The sequence below is a fragment of the Sorex araneus genome, chromosome 11 (assembly GCF_027595985.1).
Source record: "Sorex araneus isolate mSorAra2 chromosome 11, mSorAra2.pri, whole genome shotgun sequence".
Taxonomy (NCBI): domain Eukaryota; kingdom Metazoa; phylum Chordata; class Mammalia; order Eulipotyphla; family Soricidae; genus Sorex; species Sorex araneus.
Genome location: NC_073312.1, coordinates 17,044,850 through 17,064,339, shown reverse-complemented (window position 1 = coordinate 17,064,339; position 19,490 = coordinate 17,044,850). Strand labels below are relative to the sequence as shown.

General features: G+C 42.2%; 1 pseudogene; it reads right to left on the bottom strand.

Annotated features, from left to right (window-relative positions):
* Positions 1-18,882: 18,882 nt before the first annotated feature.
* LOC129399501 (small nucleolar RNA U13) lies at positions 18,883-18,997 on the bottom strand (annotated as a pseudogene).
* Positions 18,998-19,490: the final 493 nt, after the last annotated feature.

Below are 19,490 nucleotides of genomic sequence, written 5' to 3'. Positions count from 1 at the left end.
AGGTGGCCAGCTCTAATCCCAATCCAGAAGGTAAGTGTCTGGCGGGGAAGCATTCTTCCAATAACAGCTCTAGAGTCCCAGGGATCTGCAGAGCAAATCCATCTCCCTGCCTGTTTTTCCAATCAAGTTCTATTGGAACACGGTCAGGCACATTCATTTACATATTGCCTGTGCTTATGCTCTAACAGCAGAGTTGCGTAGCTGTCACAGAAACAGTTCACAATACCTAAAATACTTTAGTAAAATATACAACTCTATAGGTGCAGTTTGCTGATCCATGCTTTATCTACGGAAGCTAGAATTCTTGCAGCCATCTTGCCCCCACAAGGGAGGAGTCTGGAACTGCTGGACACCCCCCTTTGAGAGCAGAAATGAGGCCAAGTAAACAGAAGGCAGAGCCTAGAGATGGAGAGAAACCAAGTCCTGATGACCTCATTGGAGCCATAAAGCCTGCCATGCCTGAGGCAGCTTAGCCCTGAGCTTTTAGTTCATCCAACACATTTTCTTTTTTTTTTTTTTACGCTGCCTTAACTGATTTTTAAGTCAATTTGAGTTTAGTTTCTTTCTCAATCAAAAGGACCCTAAATAATAACCCCTCCAGCCCTAACAGTGGCAAACAATGGGGAAGGGATCGATGTTTATCTTATAGAATAGTTGAAAAACTTCAGTCGAACTTAGCAGGCGAGTGGGTCCAATGGGAACTGTGGACAAGTGTTAGGGAGGTGTAACCACCATGTGACACTTCCCCAGTTTAACCCTGCCAGCTGATGGAAAAACCGATCAAGGTGCCTTTGTATATGGCATGTCTCTTTCAGGGCCAATCAAATCTCTCCAAGCAGAAGGCAGGGGTTTGGTAAGGCAGCTGTTTAATGATTCCTAAACCCTGGGAGACCTTGCATAAAACCTGGCCACGAAACAAAGCAGGGATTTTTTTTTAAGTCCAGCCTGTCCTGGAAAGTCATCCACACAATGAAACCTAATAGGCGGTCTCTCTTCCAGGCCGAGCCCTCGCAGCTCTCCGCAGGTGCACTGGCAGAGCGTGGCGGGGTTGGCAAAGGGCAGGTAGCTTTGTTCTCCCTGCTGCCTCCTCCTTAGAAGTTGCTCATTACAGAGCGAGATGAGGGTATTTTATAATACAAACAGCCTGATCCCGCTAGATTCCAAGGAAGAGCTAAGTATCTAAATATCCTCAACACGTAGCAGCCTAAGAGAGCCCTTTGGTTCTTGACAGACAGGCAATAGATTAAAATCTTAATAATTCTTAGGCTTCCTAAAGAAATGCCCCTTATGGAGGAAAACACTTGTTATGTGATAAGAGTCTTCTAAGGCAGGAGCACAAATAGCAAAGACTATATTTCTAATAGACCTTGGCATTGGACAAGCATCACTGTCTGTGGTTCTCCAAGAGCTTTGCAAACATTTGCTGTAAAATAACTCTACACAGATGTATATCACTGTACTTAGTTTTTTTTAAATATCCCTTGTGAATAAGCAAATGGTAATTATGCACAATTCCCTTTAATTAACAAACATGTTCTCCTATAAACACATACCTCTTGTGACGTGAATGAGAAATAGAATGCCCAAGAGACAGGAATGCGTTTGGCTGGTCTTTAACCCTTTGTGAGAGCAGGGGAACACTGTGTGAAGAATGTGGCTTCTGAGCAGAATCTGTGCAGGGCAAAACTGCTGTCATACACTGGACCACAAAAGGAGGCTGGAGCCCTGGAGGTCATGAGCATCTGGACCGTGATGCGTGTCTCTAAGGTGAGCTCAGTCACACCTGTCCATCTCCCTGGGGTCAGCCTAGGAGGTCTCCAGTTTGGAGGCAGATCAGAGGAAGTTTCATTCAGGGAAATAAATAGTAGTTGCGCCAAAAAGAAAGTTTAAATCATGGTCATCTAAGAGAAAACAAGAAGGCTGAAGCAAGAAACGTAGAGGTGAGGGGTGAGGCAAGTTCATGTGTGGAAAAATAAGCTAAAAGTTGAGAAGGCCAATTACAAGGGAAGTCAATTACAAGGGAAGTCAGGGCAAATAAATGGTCCTTTAGGAAATATTCAGGGGGTGGAGTGGGATGGAGGTGGTAGAGATTTATTTTCAGAAATTGGCTCATGCAATTATAGGGTTTAGCAAACTCTGAAACGTAGGGAAACCCATCAGGTTGAAAATTAGAGAAAGAACTATTGTGGTGGTTTCATTACAAAATACATGGAATCAGCAAACAGGATTTCAACTCAGGCAAGATTTCCATGTTATAACCATGATAGAATTCCTGCCCAGGAAACCTCAGTCTTGGCCTTTTAATCCGTCAGCTGAGGATGAGCACAAGAGCTCAAGACGTAGGCACATGCCTGGCACGTGAGTTTGATTCCCAACACCACAAATCATCCCAAACACAACCCAGGTGTGGCCTTGGTGACAACCCCACCCCACCCCCACCCCCTGCCCCAAGCAATGTCCGGGTGGCTGTGGTGGCATCCAAGTTCCACCAGGCCCCAGCTCTGCAATGGGGACCCAGAAACACACAACTAGCAAAGCATCACCAGGAGTGGCCCCTATTTGAAAACCAAAAAGGGAAAGAATAAACACCCCCTCCCCAAAAGATACTGGAAGGATGACGTTTATCCACATCATGGGGAATAACCTGTTTCATTTAAAGTCAGTTGATTGAAATTTTAAACCACTTCTGCAAATATATTCATAGCAACATCTGAATTAGTGTTTGATCAAACAGGAGCATCACAGATTAGATAATTGACAAAATAATTTGTCAGATTATATGTTATTTAAAGGTGTCTAATATAATCTGCTATTTACTAAGTTCCCTGCATGATAGACATTCAGAGCCAAGTTTAGAATTCTTCAGATGGGAATCTAAGAACCAGACCGTTGCATTTGGGTCACCCAAGAGACAGTCTACGACTTAATCCTCCCAGTCTAGTGATTTTTCTCAAAATTCCGGAGTGAGGCATCCTAAGCCCCAAATCTAACTTCCTTACAATTTCTTGTTTTGGTCATATTTGGCCAGATTTAAGAACAAATGTGTGCCTTTAAATTTAAAGGCACAGTTCCAGATCACATTCTACCATGCAAACATCAGTTTCTTCAATAACGTAAAAAAAAAAAAAAATTAAGGATAGCGAAAGACTAAGAGCAACAGAAAATGCAAGAATTTCCAAGAGACTGGAAAACATATGTGGGCCTGGAGCCTTGCCCTTACAAGTTTTAATTCAGACTCAAACCACATCTAACCAACATTACTCTGGGAATTCTCATTTGCACCCCCATCCATCTATTTGCACAACTGACTTACATCAATACAGGCCTGCTATAGAGATAGGGTTGCTCACTTTTCCAGTTGGTTAAAATGAGGCTATCATGGAGTGATCGGTTGGTTTCTGACTTTTTGTGAATGAAATAACAATGCTTGCTGTGTGGAGCCAGCTGGCTGCCGCACAGCATGGATTGTTTGCATTAACCCCCACCTGGCATCCCTCAGAGGTCAGAATCCTATGCCTGGGGTGCCTCCAGGAAGTGCTGAAGGCAACAAAAATCTGAGTGGAAAAAAAAAAAACATCCAGAAGGGCATCATGAATGCAAAAACAACTCTTCCCACAATGAAATAATTTCCAGACAAACCAGGCACTTTTTCGGTGGGAACCAGGGTATACTTGAAAAAAAAAAAAAATCTCTCAAAGACCAAGGCAAAAAGAAAGTATCTGTTGCCATCTCCCAATTAGTACTGCTTTGATTTTTCTAACATCACAGTCTGCATTGCGTGGGTGTTAACCATGCTTCTTCCCCTCCTGCAGAAATGACAACCTCGAAAACCTCTTCAGTGCACTGAGCAAGTATATGCTAATTTGAGTAGTATAATAATAAATGATGATGATGATGATAATCATAATAATAGCAACTAATTCAGTGCTTGTTATGTGTCAAAAAATGTTCTGAGCATTTTATGTGAACCAATTCTTTGAGTTCTCACTACAACCTGATTCGATAGATGCCCTTATTAAATTTATAATTCTTTTTCTTTTTTTTTTTTTTGTCTTTGGGCCACACTCAACCAGTATTCTAAGTCTCTCCAGGTGGAGCTTTGGGGACCATGCAAAGCCTGGGATCTAACCAGGGCCTACAAAACCCAAAGCATGCGTACCAATCCTTGGATCTATCTCCCTGCCCCATTATTTTATTTTTTGAGGAGGATGGTGGATCATACCTAGATGTGTTCAGGAGCTACTTATGGCTCTGTGATTGGCAGAAGAACACTTCTGGCAGTGTTCAGAGCAACTTAAATGGTATTGGGGATTGTTCTAGAGTCAGCTGCATGCAAGACAAATGCCTTAGGCCTCATACTATCTCTCTGACCCTATCTTCGTTACTTTAAGTGGAAAAATGGAATAGAAGTAAAGTTAGAGAAAAATGAGATTTCCTAAAATTAATCAGCTAAATTTCCACAATTAATATTGTATCGCAATTTAATTGCCGGTTTTCCCTCTCTTAGTGACGTTTAAAATAATGATGTGTCTTTCAGTCAATGGCTTCTTCCGCTTGATGAGGCAGAGAGATGTGAGAGCCAGGACTAAAAACCAGCCAGTTTGGTTGTGCAGATACGTTCTCAGGCCATTGGGTTGGAAAACCCAATGAAGAGAGGAAGTGAAAAAGAGGCTTTGGTTTCAACCGGGAGTTTGGGAAGTGCTATGAGTAGGATTTCCAAGAAGACCATGCCATCTACCTAGTTCTTAGATGCGTCATTATAAAACAAAACTTGCACCTGAGAGACTGCTCATCTGACTAAAGCACACGCTTTACATGCAGGAGGCCCAGGTTCAGTCCCTGGCACTGCATGGTCCCCTGGCATCACCTCTAAGCACAGAGTTAGAGTTGTCTCTGAGCACCACTGAGTACTCCCCCCTCAAAAAAAAAATAATAAAAAACAGATTTAAACAAGCAAAACTTGGGGTGGGAAAAAAAAAAGCAAAGCTTTTTGGAAAAAACAATGCAAAGCAGCTTAATCAAATTTTTTTTTCCAGTTTTCAAAATGTTATTAGTCATTCCATGTGTTTAATAAAAATCTCGTACTGGTTCCCTTCCTCGGACACCCTAAATATTCTGATCTGCTGCCCCCCGTTCCATCACCACACTCAGTGAGAATCTTTACCCAGAGAATTTCCAGATTCTTGCTCCACGTATATTTATGCATGGGATCGAATCCACTTTTCTCTTTGCCAATCTTCTGAAGCTTAATTAGAGTCGCATAGCTCTGAACTTAAAATTCTTTTTTAAAAGGGAGGCTGAGTCAGCGGGTTGAGAGGTGGAGTTAGGTTTGTGTCTGTTTGTGTGTTCTGGGGTGGGGGACACGTGTCTCTGCATGTTTGAATTTTTTGTTTGTTTCTTGTTTTGTTTTGTTTGGGGGGGGAAGGGCTCGTGGGGAGCAAATCCTTTATTTCCAGAAAGAGAAAACCGAGAGAGAACAAAATGTAGTTTAAACCAATTTATTATTCCTGGTTTTTCTATCAACAGCACGTTGATTTTGTTGCCCAGGAAACTGGAGGGAGTTTCTGGAGAATTAATTATCTCATACCAAACCAAGAGGTCACTAAACACTCTCTTTTCAAATCTGTTTTCACAAGAAACAAAGGCCATTCCTTGTAGCTCACCTGAGTCTCTCTCCAGTCTGAAACCTGAGCCTCGGCTCATTCCTAGGATTTCACACTTCCTGCTGCAAACCATATGTTAAGTTATAACGGGAAAACTCTGTCTTTACAGCTAGAAAGGGTTGGGGAGAAAAGATGAGGTCACATATCTCTGCAAGAGGCAATCACACTTCTAAACCAAAGCTGCTACAACACGAATATATTCCTATAAATTAGACAGATTGTTTTCATTGCCCTTCAATTTCAACATTTGGCTCTTTATGTTTGGAAGTTTCTTTCCCTTCTCTACGGATTGTAAGTGGGCTCCTTCTAACATCTGTGAAAGCTAATGGCCTGCCCTGGCCTGTAATCTGCCTGTGGATTTTGTTCCTTGCACCTGGAAAGTTATTGTAATTCAATGCATTCTTGTTCCTCTCCTCTCTTTGGTGAAGACACTCCATACAGACCACTGGGGAGAAGGTGGGTCTCCAAAATAAATAAGCCAGACTGAGATCCTTTCGTGGGCTTCAGTAGTGCTAAGGACCCAGAGACCCTAGGGAAAGATGCTTAAAGGACTTGGATGCAAGGGTATCCCAGGGAGAATTATGAGAACCAAAACTCACAGATAATGCCCCACTCTCGAAAGGAAGTCCAGAGTACCCAAGAGTACTCTGGTTACTAATCTGAGCTGGAAGAAATCCACTACTGAGGTTGAGAACACAATCTTTGTCCTGTAGGCCAAGGTCAAGAGGGGCATTTCCTCAAATGATCAGTGGAAAGCTGACTCGTGATAGGAAGGAAAGTAAGAGGGATAAGTTTTGAGAAGTTGGCCAACCTTAACTACCTACCTCTGACACTTGCTAGCTAAATGAGCTGTGGTGAATTACCTGAGCTTGCCGAAGCTCCTTTCCTTTCCTATAAAATAAAGATTACGGTGGGGGCCAGGAAGATAGCTCACAGGGCCAGAGTGCATGCTGTATATGCAAGCGGTCTGGATTCATCCTCCTGAACACAACTCAAGGTGACTCTTGAGCCCTGAGCTAGGAGTAGCTTGCCAGATGTGTCCCCAAAACATCTCATAAATGAAAATGAGGTTTATTGTGTAAAATAGGGTTCTTATAGTCAGTAAATTATATCATGTACAGCACCTGATGCAGACTCTGAATGACTGCCCGGCCTGGGTGATGACTTTTTCCATACGGAAACTTCATGTCTGCAGAGGGGATTATGGATACACCATTCCTTTGAAGAAGCATCTGCCCCAAATATTATCTTGTGCTCCATTTTCTTGCAAATCCAGACATATCCCATTACTCACTATCTCTCAGTTGGTTTATCTCTGGGGCCCAGGAGTCTTCAAAATTAAGCCTGTGCTTATTCCACTTTCTCTAATAAGACCTAGGATTTCGGACACTCTGACCCTGCAGAAACCTGTGTTATTGGTACCCACCAATCTGAGTTAATCTTATGAGGAATATAGTATCTTGTGTACTTTCAGCAACAATGGAAAGGACTTACCTTCCTCTCAGATCTCTGCTGTGAATATGTCTCCAAAATAAAAACATTTTGAAGCCCTTTAGTATGTTGGGCTTCTGTTAATCCTTCCTCTAGTTTAGAAGTCTTTAAAATTCCCGTTCTGCCTGATTAGGAAGACCCACCTCCTGGGTGAAGCCTTGTCTAGTTGCCCGGAACCCCGGAGCCTCACTCCCTTCTCAGAACTCTTGCAACGTTGCTAATCAACACCACATGTCTAAGCCAGGAACACCCCTCTTGCCCCATAGTGCTGTGGTCATCTTTTTTGATTGCTGTTAAGTCCCTCAATTAGGACTGCCAGAGAAAACACAGAATGCTTGGTTCAATCTGAATTTCATAGAAGCAACGAATTGTTTCTTAGCATAAGTGTGTACCAAGTATCGCCTCCCATATTTTTATTGGCTACATCTGGCGACAATAAGGCCAGACTCATATTTCTGTATCTACTACAGCACTCAGCCTGGATGGGAAGCCCTACTGGGCCATACAGTAAATAACTGCTGGCAACAACAACAATAACAACTAACATTTGCCTAGCATCAAGCTGTACAAGCCAGATACAGAGCTAATTACTTTAGTCAGACTATATCAGTCAAAGAGCAAAGGGCATCTACACGAAAATATGTTGACAACACAAGATGCAATATGAATTTGGGGGGTTTTGGTGGGGGAAAGGGGTACTACCATTGGAGTTCAGAAGTTTTTCCTGACTCCGTGCTCAGGGATCATTCCTGGCTAGCTCAAAGGGACCATCTAGCGTATTAGGGATCCAGCACAGTCAGCTCTGGGCAAAGCAAGTACCCTACTTACTGAACTATCTCTCCAGCCCCTGGAACATGATTGTTTTAAGCCAACAGAAACTTAAAGATTGAGAAGAAGTACTCTAAACTGAGTAACCTGATTTTGTTTCTACTATCTCTGTGACCTCTGTGCCTAGTATTTCCTCTTCCTAGAAATAAAATGATGTCTCTCTTCCTTCAACTGTTGAATTGAGATAATACACTTAGAGGTAAATGGAATAATCACAAAGGGCAAAACACTGTGTGTGACATATAATAGAGTCTCAGAAACCCGGGGGTATGATAGTAGCTGGTGATGGTGTTCCACTGGTGGCAGATGAGACAGGTCAACAGAGTCTTCAAATACTGGTTAAGTATGTCAAGTCAGAGGAGATTCTCAGACAACAGGAAAGTGAATGATGTTTTTTAGGAAATAATAAGTATACGTCAAAAATTGCCAAGAACGGGGCTGGAGCGATAGCACAGCGAGTAGGGCATTTGCCTTGCACGCGGCCGACCCAGATTCGAATCCCAGCATCCCATATGGTCCCCTGAGCACCACCAGGAGTAATTCCTGAGTGTAGAACCAGGTGTGACCCAAAAAGAAAAAAGAAAAAATTGCTAAGAACCAGGAATTTAGTGATTATTTGAAAACTTACACAAGATTCATTGAGAACCTTTTATTGGAGGGCCACACCCAGGTATGCTTAAAGCTTACTCCTGAATCAGTGCTCAGGAATAACTCTTGGCAGTGTTCAAGATATGAAATGTGGTACTAGGGTTGAACTGGGATGAACAAGGAAAATGCTGTCCACATACCAGGAAAGCACCTTAACCCCTATACTATCTCTCTATCCCACTTAAAATTTTTCTTTTCAAAAATGCTCTGTTAATCTAAATATATTTTGACACTGCATCTAAAAATATTTGTTGTCTCAGCTAGAAGGACTTATAAGTCTAAGGGCACAAGATAAATATGTAAGTCAATGATATGAACTAGTTTTTTAAAAGAGAAAAAGGACAACCAGCTACCCTTCTAAATACTTGATTTCACAATTTCTAGCTTGTCCCACAACACTAAAATATTTATTGACTATGAATCTATCTGGTGACATTAAATTTATACTTTCTTTGGGTAATAAACCTGAAGCCTTTCTCTGAAAAATTCTTTTGTCCCTTCTTCTCTTCAGGGAGACTGAATCCAGAGGGTGACCCCCAGCACTTGGGACCTTTTGCAGGATCTGTGCTTCCGCTGAGGTTTCTGCTCAGAGCAGGGGCTGTGGGAATGAAACCAGAGAGGGTGCCAGATGGCAGGGTGTGGGAAGTCTCGGACTGGGAAGGGATGGCCAAGATAAACAAGCGACTGGAGGTCTAAAAAATGAATGGATAAACATCCAGACCAAAGTCAACAGTGCCAGAGAATCCAACCCGATCTCTGCAGCCGGGAGGTTTTGATATGTGAGTTCAGTCTCCAGTCCTTGAACATTTGTGCATCCTATTCTTCAGCATCACAGCCTTAGCGACTCAAAGTTCACACAGTTCCTGAAGCAGTGGGCCCGACTTTCATCAGCATGACTTGCTCTGAGATTTCTAACTGAAAAACTGGTAAAAAATGGGATACATGTTGATCTGAGAGAACTAGTGTTACTATTTGAAGGATGATAAAAAGGCACTGTGCTTTTGTTTGTGAAAGAATATCTATGGGCTGGGCTGGAGCGATAGCCCAGCGGGTAGGGCATTTGCCTTGCACGCGGCCGACCCAGGTTTGATTCCCAGCATCCCATGTGGTACCCCAAGCACTGCCAGGAGTAATTCCTGAGTGCACAGCCAGGAGTGACCACTGTGCATCGCAGGCTGTGACCCCCCCCAAAAAAAATCTATCTTTTGGCATTACATATAACACTTACATATAAAACGATATGATGTAGATTTGTTTTAAAACAATCAGGGAAGCAGAGGGATAGTAGAGGAGCAGGTAAGGTGCTTGTCAAGCACGTGGCTGACCTGGGTTTGATCCTCAGCATAAGATATGGTCCCCTGAGCATTTCAGGAGTGATCCCTGAACAGAGAGTCATGAGTAAGCCTGAGCACTGCTGGATGTAGTCCAAAATTTAATTTAAAAAATAAGAAGGGTGGTTAGCTTAGAGTATAGTTCAGTGGTAGCACATTTACTTTCCTTGTGTAAAACCTTGGGTTCAATTCCCAGCACTGTAAAATAAAATAAAATAATCAGGCTGGGATGGAGCATAAATTGATAGATAATTGTATAAAATTGAGAACATTGTATTATCCTCCTCTTATTATTTTTCCTTAAATTTTTGCATGATATAAAGGCTTAAGTGAAAGTTGTCAAAGACATCCATTTTGTACCATAAGTAAATCCAAACTAGAATTTAGCACATATTTGCCTAGGATTTTTGTTTGATCAGTTTGTTTTAGCATGAAGGACATTGGTCATAAGTCTACATGGAACAAAGTGAAATAACACAGAGTTAAAAGCAATCCAGTAGGAGCTATGGATTATATATCTGAATCATTATATAACTGAATATTGTATATCTGAATTATATATATCTGAATATCATTATATATCTGAATATTTCATGGAAGAACACCCATGCTGTCCTATAAATTCATGGATAATGTTACAAAATCACTGGTATTCTCATTTTCCTGAATCACTGGGTTGTATAGACTGAATCTTAGGAACCAATGCATTCAAGTAGAATGTATATGTGACTCTAAGAGATGTTTCAGATGAATTCAGTTTTTAGGGGGGCCGGAGGTGAGTACGGATGTGTGACACATTTGGAGTTGAAAGCTATTCTCAGAAGTGCTTTGGGGAGGAGGTGGAGCAATAGCACAGCAGGTAGGGTGTTTGCCTTGCACACAGCCAACCCAGGTTTGATTCCCAGCATCCCATATGGTCCCATGAGCACCACCAGGAGTAATTCTTGAGCCAGGACTAACCCCTGTGCATCGCCGGGTGTGACACAAAAAGAAAAAGAAAAAGAAAAACAAAAACAGAAGTGCTTAGGGAACCATGAAGGACCTGGAATTAAAGCAGGGAGCCCCACATGAAAGCATGCACTTTCATGTTCAGTCATCTCCCCAGCCCCAGAGAAGCAATTCTCCTGAGATTAGCTGGGGCCATTTGCAGTGCAGTGAGGTCTCGACACAGACAGGGGCAAAAAGAGGAAACTACTTGAAAGTAAGTTGTCTAACCCACTGACCAAAAGTCCCCTCTGGAATTCATCTCTGACTCAATGCATTTCCTTGAAGTCTCTTGGTACTCTTGGACTTTCAGTTCATTTTATTCTTCACACAGTCCCTGATAAACTTGAATTATAGATATTCTATGATGTGTGCTATAGAAAAAGAAAAACCAAAACAATAGCATGTTGTTGAGAATGCTTGTTTGAATAGGAAGAACTGGTCCTGTTTGAAAGTTAATACGAGCCCTTCCTGAACAGCACAAGACCCCAAATCCTGTGCGATCTGAGTTAGTATTTATGCAATGAAAATTCCTGCAATTTGTTTGCTGTCATTGGGAGCTGGAGGGAACGCCCTGCTGTTCTTCTCAAGCATGGCTGGCACGGTCGTGGACTCTATAATCGGACTTAAGGTTGCAAATGTTGTTAGGAAACCAGCACATGTCATATCGGATTGTTTTTAATGCAGTAAAGAGTGGGATGATAGCGTGCAGCTTGCAGGCTGGGCTGCTCTGCCCGTGTAGTCCAAATCAATTACACTCTAATCAGGACTGTTTCCGGAACTGGTCGGATGGAGGTTCAGAGTGGAAAGGAAAAATTGCCATTTCTCTCCAGATCCTGTTTGCGTCCGCAGACTCCATCTGAGGCACATCCTGTTTGACTCTCGTGTTGTGGGGGAGGGGCCCCGTTCTGTTTGACTTGACTGTCCCTGACCCCAGAGGCTCTGCTCTCCCCGCCTCCAACCCCCAGAGAAAGCTGAAATTACTAGTAAAGCTCAGTCATCATCCCCAGTCAATAAGTATTCAGAGTCTGGGTTATTTACGTATCTTCAAAAGTGGTCCCTGGTGCATCATAATCACGGGATTCCTACATAAAATGCAGACTTTGGGCCCTACACAGCACTATTTGCCCCTATTCTAAGAAATGACCCCGGTCATTCTAAAGTGTAGTCACATTTAAGAGCTTGTAGCAGGAGAACTGCTAGAATCCAGGTTCCTAACCTGAGGACACTGATTCCAGCCAGGCCTAACTTCCTTGAGCATGTTCTCAAGCTAGGAAAACTAGTCCGAATTTTAGGTACCTAGAAGGGACTACCAAGAACAATGCCCCTGACTATGGGTACAGGATCACTTCCACACTTTCCCAGGGAGGGATAGTCACAGTCGTGAGGGTCAGCCTGGAGGCTCTGTCATGCATGAATATGACCCTGCACATGCATGTCAAAAAGCAAAAGCGGGGCCAGAGCGATAGCACAGCGGGTAGGGCGTTTGCTTTGCACGCGGCCGACCCGGGTTCGATCTCCGGCATCCAATATGGTCCCCCAAGCACCGCCAGGAGTAATTCCTGAGTGCAAAGCCAGGAGTAACCCCTGAGCATTGCTGGGTGTGACCCAAAAAGCAAAAAAAAAAAAAAAAGCAAAAGCAAGATATAGTGAGATGTGTTCAGGTTGTTTTGTGATTGTGTTAGCTGTATCTTTCTGGGGATGTGGAAATATCTGTCTTAGTCTGTTCAGATTGCTAATAAAATCCCACAGATTTGGTTGTTTATAAATAATGGAAATTTATTGCTCAGAGTTCGGGCTGGAAAATGCAGAATGGTCGGCTTCTGGGGAGGATCACTTTTCTCATTCATAACCACATCTCCTCCAGCGCTCCTCAGGGCCCAGCGAGACTCTTGCCTTTCTGAAAGGCACTAATGCACTCAGGGGGGCTCCACCCTCACGACACCATCTTTGGGAGTTTGGGAGGTAAGATTTCTCTCATCTCTCTCATCTCTGTCTCTCCCTCTCTGTCTCTCTTGAATTTCATTTAAGATCTCTCTCTGTCTCTCTCTCTTTCTCTCTCTCTGTCTCTCTCGGTCTTTATCTCTCTCTGTCTCTCCCTCTCTGTCTCTCTTGAGTTTCACCTAATATCTCTGTCTCTATCTCTCTTTGTCTCTCTGTCTCTGTCTCTCCCTCTCTGTCTCTCTTGAATTTCATCTGAGATCTCTCTCTATCTCTCTGTCTCTCTCTCTTCCTCTCTCTCTCCCTCTCTAGAGTTTCAGCTAAGATCTCTCTCTCTGGTCTCTCTCTTGAATTTCGTGTGAATTACATGTATAAGAGAGAACACAAACTTCTCCAGAGGGCAGAGAGCAGGATTTCAATATACGAACTTGGAAGGTACACAAGCACTTAGACTATAGCAATATCTTTTTTTTTTTTTTTGCAGACTTTTGTTCAATACATTCATTTATTTACATAATCCATGATGCTCCTTGCACAAAGTTGAAAATGTTAATAAAACATTGGTTGCACAGGAAACTTCCCTTCTAGCCCAAATTCAGAAACAAGTCACTTTTCCTGATTTCTTATTCTTCAAAAAATGTCCTCTCTAATCATATTCAAGAAGATACAGTTGTAGAAACTCACTTTTAATATAGCAGTGGCATCCTATATCTTGCTTTTTTTTTTTCTTTTTCTTAGCTTGAAGTAAATGGAGGGAATTTAAGTCATACCCAGGATGCTTAGGACTTACCCTTGGCTCTATGCTTATGAGACCACAGTGATACAAGGGAGAAAACCCGGCTTGGTCTCATGCAAGGCAAGTTCCCTGCCTGCTATACCATCTCTCCACTTCCCCATTTGCTAGCTAACAACATGTTAATGAAATTCTTCCACATCAGTGTATTTGGGCAAATTACTTTATTAAATGATAGTGATGATACATTGTACTTAGGAATATGGAGTTTGTGGGGGGCATAAACATCTGTGTTCAGGGCTGAATCCTGACTCTATGCTTAGGGGTCACTTCTGGAGGTGTTTAGGGGAACATCTGAGGTGCCAGAGGTTCACACCAAGGTTGGCTGCATGCAAGACAGGTGTCTTAACCCCTGTATTGGCAGTTTTAAGTCCTATTTATGTCCTAAGAACTACACACACACACAACACACACAGATACACAGACACACACACACACACACAAAATAGTCCCATGTGGAGCTCCCAAAAGGTTTTTATGTTTTTCCATTGCAAGAAATCTAATAGGTGAACCACTGGTATAATACTAATAAGTAATAATAATTTAATTATTAAGTAAATTACTAAAAATTAAGTAATTATTAATAAACAACCTTTTATCATAAAATACTCATTTGAAACAGCAATTTTTTTTTCTTTTTGGGTCACACACAGAAATACTCAGGGATTACTACTGGCTCTACACTCGGAAATAACTCCTGGTGGTGCAGGGGGACCATATGGGATGCCGGGGATCAAACCCAGGTCAGCCCTATGCAAGGCAAATGCCCTACCCACTGTATTATCTCTCTGGCCCAAAACAGCAATGTTTTAAGTAATAATTTTTATTATTATTTCAGAATCACATAGTTCTAGGCATAAGTTTTATTTGTCATTATCTTTTAGAACTTTGGTAAGTTACTAATTTTTCTGAGCCAGTTTCCCCAGTTAACAAATTTGAGAGTGGGGTGGGAAATAAACCCCTCCACCTAGAGTTGCAGGAAATAAATAAACAATGACCAGAGAGCCCCTAGAGTCTTCAACTGGTGAATTATCACAATGTGGGACATGGCTATAGAGAATTGGCAATAAACAAGTGCTATGAGGTTATGTCAGATAAGAGCTGGAAGTATTCGTTGACTTTGGCAGTAGAAAATCAATGAAAACTCAGGCTCACAGCTCAGCAGTGTTAGGGAAGAAAATAGTGGTGGAGGGATGGCATGAGAAGTCAGTGGTAAATGTCTGTTTATGTGATGTGGTTGAATGCTATGTGGTCCAACCTCAGGTCAGGAAGGGTCTTGGTCAAAAAATACTGTCTGGGGGCTAGAGCGATAGCACAGAGAGTAGGGCGTTTGCCTTGCACGCGGCCAACCCAGGTTTGATTCCCAGCATCCCATCTGATCCCCTGAGCACCGCCAGGAGTAATTCCTGAGTGCAGAGCCAGGAGTAACCCCTGTGCATCTCCAAGTGTGAATCAAAGAGCAAATAAAAAAAATACTGTCTGGCAACCAAAAGGAAAACTGCTGCATTCTCTGCAATTTTTGAACATTGATAATAGAAAGACAATGTTAAGTGATCTTTCTGTTCTTATCTCTTTTTTTAAGAGTTTATTCTTAATTGAATTACCATGAATTATAAAGTTACAGAGATAGTTTAGATTGAGTTTTAGGCATATATTGTACTAACACCAATCCCTTCACCAATGCTGACTACCCTTCACCAATGTCCTCAGTTTCCCCTCCCGCTCCCAGCCAGCCTCTGTGGCAGGCCCTTCCCCATTCTCCATCGTCCTAGTGTTCCCTTCCCTAACTTACTCCCCACCCCAACCTCAGTGGTCAGCTTCCTACTGAAGACCAGCTCTCATGCTCTTCAATCCTATTGCCTTTGGGTATTTGATATTTCCTTACAAGTTTCTTTATTTCCCACATATAAAAAAGATCATTTGGAGTCTGTTCCTCTCCCTCTGACTAATTTCACTCAACATGATACTCTACAGATTCATCCATGTTGCAGCAAATTGCATGACTTTTCTTACTTCTAAGTAGTATTCCATTGTGTTTATGTACCATAGTTTCTTTATCCAGTCATCTATTCATGGGCAATTGGGTTGATTCTGTATATTGTGTACAGTGCTGCAATGAACATAGGAGTGCAGACGTCTTTTCTGCATTGTGCTTTTGGGCCCTTGGGAGTGAAATTGCTGGGCCATCTGAAGGTAATTCCTAGTTTTTGAGGAATGTCTATATTGTCTTCCCAAAAGGCCAGACCAATTGATATTCCCACCACCAGACCAATTGATTATCCCCCACATCCTCATCAACAGTGATTGTTGTTGTTTTTGATTAATGTCACAGTCTCTGTGGTGTGAGGTTATAGTTCATTGTTGCTTTGAGTTGCATTTACCTGATGGTAAGTGATACAGAACATATTTTCATATGCTTTTTTGGCCATTTGCATTTCTTCTTTGAAGAAATTCTTGTTCATCTCTTCTCCCCACTTTTTAGTCTATTCTTTTCTTTACCCAACCCAAATCCTATCGGTAAATGTGAAGCTAAGGATAATGGATTTCTTCTGCAACTCTCCTCAGTAAATAAAAAAGTTGGAAAGAACTATTGAATTTTTTTTTAATTTTGGGGCCACAGCCAGAGATGCTTAGGGTTTGAGCTCTGGGATCACTCCTATGAAGCTCAGAGGACCATGTGGGGTGCCATGGATAGAACCTGGTCTGCAGCTCCTGCTCTGTACTTTTGCTGTGGTCCTATATGAAAACAATTTTAAGGACTTGTATCATCCTTAATAGTAAAACAGTATAATACTTTTTGCCTTTTGGGTCACACCTGGGGTTGCTCAGGGGTTACTCCTGGCTCATGCACTCTGAAATTACTCCTGGTGGTGCTTGGGGGACCATATAGGATGCTGGGAATCGAACCCAGGTTTGTCTCATGCAAGGCAAATGCCCTACCCACTATGCTATCACTCCAGCCCCCATAATACTTTTTCTTAAAAAAATTATAGTAGAAGGATGAGCGCAAGAGTTTCCAAAGACAAGAGTTTCTTCAGAAACTCTCAAGTTCATTCGCCACCGTGGTCTGGCACGAGCCTCAGGCAATTACATGCCAACGTCCGAGCTCACGAAACTGTGCAGAGAAGTGATAAGGGAAGACCCCAAAGAGAGAAGAGCAGCAGTGTTGGCCAGCGTAGCAGAAGTCGGGAAAAGTATTCACAACACCTGCCTGTCCTTTGTCAACTATAAGACCAAGATGACTGCCTTCTGACATCCTGATGGATCTATCACATCTTTCAGAAGAACAATGGAAAAGGTTATCCACGACTTCTACTTGGATCTCTTTGATAGCCACGTCCACCTGCTCACATACCAAATTCCGCAGGATGGATATGTCATTCCCAGCATTGTCCCTTCCAAAATCCAACACCATTTCATCGGTAAAGACACGTACAACACCCAGTCCAGACAAGGTCAGACCCGAACACCTGAAGAATCTGCCGCCAGTACTCATCAATACGCTAGCTCGGCTCTTCACACACTACCTGTCTGAATGCAAGGTTATGTCCCAATGGAAAACCAGCAGGACCTTCTTATTGTATAAGAAGGGAGACATCCACGACATCAGAAACTATCACCTGATCTGCCTGTTGTCTGTCATCTACAAGTTATTCATTTGAGTCATCCTTAATAGGATTGTTAGAACACTAGACGAAGGACAGCCATACAAGCAAGCCAGGTTCTGAAAAGGATTCAGCATGATCGACTATATCCACACAGTGACCAAGCTCATTGAGGTTTCACGGGAGTTCAAGATGCCACTCTGTCTAACGTTCATTGATTTAAAGAAGGCCTTTGATTCTGTTAAGACTGAAGTGGTCATCGAAGCCCTCGCCAAACAGGCCTTAAAACTCAGTACATGAGGATCCTCCATGAGCTGTATTATGGATTCACCACCAGGATCTCACCATTCTACAAGGAAGTGATCATCAACATAAAGAGAGGGTTTCGGCAGGGTGACACCATTTCACCAAAACTCTTCAGTGCCACCCTCAAGAACATCATGTGATGACTGGAATGGGAAGGAATGGGAGTGAAGATAGATGATCGGCAACTACACCACCTCTGCTTCACCAATGACATCGTTCTCATAACACCAAATATCAGCCAAGCGGCACGAATGCTGGCTGACTTTGATCGTGAGTGTGGAAAGGTCGGACTGCAGCTGAATCTCACGAAGACAATGTTCATAAGAAATGGACTAGTTCCTGATGTTCCATTTGGTCTCAATGGAACGAACATTTCCGAATGCAGCAGTTATGTGTACCGAGGTCGAGAACTCAACATGACAAACAACCTAGTACCAGAGCTGCACAGGAGGAAGAGAGCAGCGTGGAACGCCTTCAAGAGTGTTGAAGAAGCGACTAAGAAGACTAAGAACCTCCAGCTCTGGGCACATCTTTTCGACTCCACCATTCTTCCTGTACTAACTTACACCTCAGAGACCTGGACCCTATGAAAACAGAATGAGAACGCTATTCGGGTATCCCAAAGAGGAGTCAAAAGAGCTATGCTTGGAGTATCATGTTTCACTCAAGTGAGAGAAGGAATCCGGAGTTCCGACCTCCGTTGACCATCAAGAATCAGGGACGCTGTCTCGTTTGCCAAGGCGTCGAAAATCAGGTAGGCCGGACACATAATGCGATTTAGAGATGACCGCTGGAGTAGAGCTTTTACCGACTAGATTCCACGGTACATCAAAAGAATGCCTGGCTGCTGACCTGCAAGATGGTCAGACTTCTTCGCCAAGACCCTGAGTGAACAGTTTGAGGCTCTTTGTGTTCCTGGAGCGAGCAGATGCTATTGGGCTACACTAGCACTCAACAGGGACAAGTGGATACGTTACTGGTGCCCACTCGAACAAATCGATGAACAACGGGATGACAAGTGACACAAGTTGTGGTAGAAGGATGCACCATATTCTCATTTTCATTGTTGTTTGTTTGCAGTTTTTTAATGGAGAATTTCAAACAAGTGCTAAATAGAAAGAGTATTAAAAAACCTCATGACAATTTTTAATAACTGTGATCAATCTCCCTGCATTACATTTATCTCCCTCCAATATTATTTAAAGCAAATACTGAAAATATCATCTCAACTCTGTCTTTCTGCAAGTATATCTAAAAGATAAATATTTATTTATTTTACTTTTCTTTCTTCTTTTCACATCAGTCAACATACCAAACAACATACCAAACGCGTAACAAGATTTAAGGGAGGCACATGTCACACAAGCATTGAACACCAATCATCACGCTTATGAACTGGAAAAGGATATGATAAATATTTATTTTAAAACTAAACTCGAATATCATTATGATCAGTAAAAATGTCATAATAATTTCTTAACACCATCCATTAACCAATAAGTGTTCATATCTCATGAATAGTTTCATGATAATCATACTTGCTTTGAGCAGATTATAAGAATTAAGGTACAGATTATATCTGAACCTCATGAAAAAAAATTTTAAATAAAGCAATAGTATCTTGTTCTATTTCACTTGCCTTAGTCAATTTGCAACTTACTATTGAAGAAATGCCTTTCTTTCCTTCAGGACAGTTTCTTTCTGTCAGGACTTTGCTGATTGCATCTCTGTGGGGTAGTGTAGCATATTTCTTTAATTCCTTGATTCCTTTATTTTCTAAAAATATTAAATATTGCATCTGAAGGCTAACTCAACTTTGTTCTGATTTGGTTTAGGTTTTCTTCCTTTGCTGTCTTTGCTCCATACAAAAGAAACTAACGTCTAGTTTTCTTCCATATAT